Below are 4,952 nucleotides of genomic sequence, written 5' to 3'. Positions count from 1 at the left end.
CTCTTTCTACCCTGGCTGCTGTTCTCAGTCCTAGTTCTGACTGCCTGTCCTGGCAGGTACACGGAGGTGTGCCCCACCCACCATTAATAATAAGCCGCTGTGATTTGATGCACATGGTATAGAGAGACATCAACAGAATACCGCAAGGCCAAGGCAGTGACTTACAGGGAACAAGGGGCCATCTGTAGATGCTGGCTTATTCAGAAAGGACAAGTATCTTAATGGGTCTCTCACTCTGGGGATCGTAATCTAGGCACCTAAGTCCAGCATCCCAGCTACTGAGATTCCTTGAGCCACTCGCTCTGCAGTCACTGTTTACTTGGTACCTGGCTAGGCTTGAGAGGGATACAAATGTGAGAAAAAACACCACACCACTCTCTACCCTCCTGGAGTTTACACTTGCTCCATTGAAAGGACTGCCATAGATCACACAAATGTTAACTGCTCAGCCGGGTGTGGTAGCACCTGTCTTTAATCCCAGAACTTGGGAGGTACAGGCAGGCAGGTCTCTGTGCATTCAAAGCCAGCCTGGTCTACATAATAAGTTCCAGGCCAGCTGGGGCTATAGGGAGACACTGTCTCAAAAAGACCAAAAACATAAAAAAATAAAAAATTAGCTGCTCACCAGGATGGGAGTAAGACACATGATGCTGTGGTTTATAATAAGAGATTCCAACCTAAATGGCAAGCTGTGAGCAGAGATGGCTTTGCTAAAGATACCAACTCTGCTGCGTTCTGTGTGATGAATAAGGATAAACCTAGAAAAGTATTGCAAAGTAATTCAGGCCACATGAATAATGTGTGCAAAGGCCCAGTGGCAGGAGGGAATGGCCTACTGAAAACAAAAAGTGGCCTGTGGGGCTAGAACACTGAACAGAGAAAGGCAAGGTGGGCACTAGGGCTGGTAAGGTGATTGCCCAGTAGATGCTGATCCTTTTTGCTGGGCTTTACAGTTTGGAGCTATTTTAGTTACTTTTCTGTTGCTGTGATAAAACTCCATAACCAAGGCAACTTATAGAAGGAATAATTTAGTTGGCTTACAGTTCCAGAGGGTAAGAGTCCACCATGGTGGGGAAGGCACGGCAGGAGGCAGCAAGAACAGCAAGCTGGGTGCTCAGATCTTCAGGCGGGCACAGGAAGTGGAGAAACGCAAGCTGGAAAACTGGCAAAGCTATCTACTCCCAAAACCCATGCCCAGCGACCTGCATCCTCCAGCAAGGCCACACTTCCTAAGCCTCCCCAAATAATGCCACTTGGGGCCTAAGGGAAACAGTCCTCATTCAAACCATCATAAGGGCATTCTAAGACATGACTCTCCAGAGCCTCATGCACCACAATGAGTTTGCAGGAGAAGGTGAATTTGTTCCTAATCTTCAGGGAAAGAGGTAAACTTTCAGGAAAACTTGCCAAAAGCCACACAGCTAGGGAGTGCTCAAGCCCAGGCTCATCCTGGTCCTCTGAGTCCCGGCCCACTGCTCTCTGCCCTGCACCTCCACTGATTTCCTCGCTGCACAGCCCAACCAAGTCATCTCTGGAGCTTGGCTTTCAACTCCCTAAGCAAGGCATAGGCTCTCACAGCTGGGAGGGACAGGACTGTGGGGGTGGCCACCTCCTCCAGGACTCTCCCAGGGGCCATCCTGCCAGAGCTGCTGGTTCCAGAACTTCTGACTGAGCTCTTGACTGTTTACTCTGAAATGCAGGCTGGAATCCTTGCAGCTCAGCCTGCATTGGTAGGGAGAAGACTAAGAGCTGCGACTGGAAAGATGGCTCAGCAGTTAAGAGCACAGGCAGAAGCAGGCAGATCTCTGTGAGTTGGAGGCCGGCCAGGACTACATAGTGAGACCCTGGCTCAAAAAAGAAAAAGCCTGGGGCTGGAGAGATGGCTCAGTGGTGGAAGCCCTGACTGCTCTTGCAGAGGTCCCGGGTTCAATTCCCAGCACCCGCATGGCAGCTACGAACCATCCTTAACTCCAGTTCCAGGGGAATCCAAAACATTGCACGACACGACCTCTTCTGACCTCCGCAGCATTGCATGACACGAGTGCACTCACATACATGCAGGCAATACACTCATACACATAAAATAAAAATAATAAAATATTTTTTAATTATAGAAAAAGAAAAAATTAGGTATAGCAGTACACACCTTTGATCCCAGCGTGTAGAGATGAAGTTCAGCCTGTTGTACATAGTGAGTTCCAGACCAGCTGGGGCTACAGGAAGACCCTCTCTCAAAACAAAACAAACAAAACAAAATTAAAAAAAAATTTTTAAGTGAGAACAGGACTGGGTATCGAAAAGGGAGCCACAAACCTACAATAAGAATTTGTCCTACTTACCTGACAGGAGAGACACCATGATCAGGGAGGTTTTCCCAGGGCGAGGCTCATCCAATGCACTGGGGATGTGCTGACCCCTGAGATTTCCCCAAATGCAAGAAACGCAACTGCATAATTTGTGGTAGTAGGGGACTGTGTTCACACTCTCCCATGCAAAAAAAAAAAAAAAAATTGCCACACTGAAATTTTCTTTTCCTCTTTTTAATATGTATCATGTAAAGCCGGGCATGGTGGTACACACCTTTAATCCCAGCACTTGGGAGGCAGAGGCAGGTAGATCTCTGTGAGTTCCAGGACAGCTGGGGCTACAGGGAGACCCTGTCTCAAAAAATAAAATATATTATGTATGAATGCATGCTCATGAGGGGTGTACATGTGGGTGTGAGTATATGTGCATGTGGAAGCCAGAGGCCAGCCTCAGGTATCACCCTCAAGAATACCACCCATCTCCTTTGAGACAGGGTCTCATTTCCCTGGGGCTCACTTGGTGAGCCCCAGGGATCCTCCCATCTCCACCTCCCAGCACTAGAAGTACAAGAGTGCGCCGCCACACCCAGCATCTTCACATGGGTTCTAGAGATCAAACTCAAGTCCTCATGCTTGTGAAGCAAGCTCTCTACCCACTGACCTATCTCCTCATCCCTGCCTAAGACTGTGCCTAGCATGTTGGAGGCATGTAGCACCTCACAAATGTTTGCCAACCAAGTGAACAAATGGGTGTTATAAGGAACCAAAAAGAATAGCTCTTCACATCCCACAGGAGCTGACACGTGCCCTTGGGGCCTCCACAGGGGAAGCCAGGGCCTGGCTTGCTCTCTCCCACCCCAACAATTCCTGGAAGGTTTGGATTCCCGTATCTGGCAGCTAGTACTGACTCATCTCCTCTAGAACTGAGCAGGAACTGGCCACCAAGAAAAGACCAAAGCCAAACAACTGGCCAAATAAACAAATAGGCCTGAAAGACAATAGCAGAGCTCCAGCCGGAATCCACAGCCAAATCCTCCCACCAGCCAGTCAGCCCTCCTCTCCAACCCCAATGCCCCTTCTCATCCCTGTGCTCCTGCTCTGATCACCCTTGGCAAAGATTCACGATTAATGGAAATTTCCATCCCTTTGGCTCCTGCCTCCTGGTGCCCCATCAGTATCCAAACTCACCAAAACTGATGTCAAAGCCCTGGCCTGGCAGGCTTGATGGGCCTACCACACCTTGCACTTTGTAGGCCTCCTGCAGAGGAACTGTGCTTCCTCACTATTTAAGCAAATGCCCCCAACACTGCCCTCCAGCCATACCATAGCCACTGAGCTCTGGTGGCACATGCTGAGAGCACTGCATGACCAGGCTGGTGGAGGTGGTAACCCAGACAGTCAATGAGACAGCACAGGGAAAAGTCAGGGCCAAGAACACAAATATGTGCAGGTAGCAGAGAGTGCCAGGGCTGTGGTTTTAATGTGGAATGTCCCTCTCAGGTTCATGTGTTCAAACACTTGGTCCTTAGCTGGTGGCGCTATTTTGGAAGGTTGTAGAACCTTCAGGAGGTGGTGCCTAGCTGAAGGAAGTAGGTTCCTGGGGAGCCGGCCTTTGCCCTCGCTTCCTGTCCCCTCTCTGCTTTCTGATCTGTGGATGCAATGTGACCAGCCATGGAATGCTCCTGACACCAGGTCTTCCCAAACATGACAGACAAGTTGCTTCTTGTCAGGTATTTGGTCCCAGCAACAAAAATGAGTAATTAATACATGAGGAAGAGAATAAAGTAAGGGAAGAGGTGATGGGGGCTGGTGGCACAGGACTGATATGGAAAGGTTGTGGAGAAGCTATCTAAGGAAGTAGACAAAGTGACCCCAAGGCAGGAGCTTAAGACACAACCAAGTGAAGTGAGCAGAGCTAAGGCCAGAGAGCAGTGGACAGCGGGAACACCTATGAGGCTGGGGCCAGTGAGGGCAATTGGGAAGGATGGAGGACCACCAGGAAGTTTTGAGCTGAGCAGTAACATGAGCTGGTTTATGCTGGCAGAGGATGGTGCTAAGTGCTCCGAGGAGAACAGTCTGAAGGTTGTCCAGCAAGGTGAGCGTAAAAGTAGGGAGTGTAGTCGGGGGCTGGGATGGTCAACCCTGATTATCAGCTTGATGAGATTAAAGAAACACCCATCAGCAGATGAGTGAAGCACAGTTTGGTGTGTCAGTGAAGGCATTTCCAAAGAAGACCACAAAGGAAAGACGTGCCCAAGTGTGGGACGGCACCATCCCATTCACTGGAAGCCCAGGTGGAGTAAGGATGGAAAGAAAGCCTATGCTAATGTGGATAGTCTCTCTCTGCTTCCTGTCAGCGTGAGGTGAGCAGACTCCTCTTCCATGAGCTCCTAACACCATGGTGGGCTACCTCTCCTCAGGCTCAGCTAATGGAGCCAACTTCCCATTGCCTGAAACTTTGAAACTGTGAACCAAAATAAACCCTCCCTTCTTTAAATTACTTCTGTTGGGCAGTTTGTTACAGCCAGGAAAGTCTGAGTGGTATATGGGCTAAAGCAAACTTTTGACAAGAGATGACAGTGACTTAGACCAGGGTAGAAGGGGTGAGCTAGGAATCCTGGTTATATTATATTCTGAAATAAAATA

At 49.2% G+C, this 4,952-nt stretch overlaps 1 non-coding gene across 1 annotated transcript; it reads left to right on the top strand.

Moving 5' to 3' along the window:
• Nucleotides 1-2,331: 2,331 nt before the first annotated feature.
• On the top strand, nucleotides 2,332-2,492 carry LOC115068837. The gene has a single exon (XR_003848184.1). It is a non-coding gene; the product is annotated as a U1 spliceosomal RNA (small nuclear RNA).
• Nucleotides 2,493-4,952: the final 2,460 nt, after the last annotated feature.

Source organism: Nannospalax galili, unplaced genomic scaffold, assembly GCF_000622305.1.
Source record: "Nannospalax galili isolate Female #2095 unplaced genomic scaffold, S.galili_v1.0 scaffold589, whole genome shotgun sequence".
Classification (NCBI taxonomy): domain Eukaryota; kingdom Metazoa; phylum Chordata; class Mammalia; order Rodentia; family Spalacidae; genus Nannospalax; species Nannospalax galili.
This window is presented reverse-complemented; position numbering and strand designations above follow the sequence as displayed.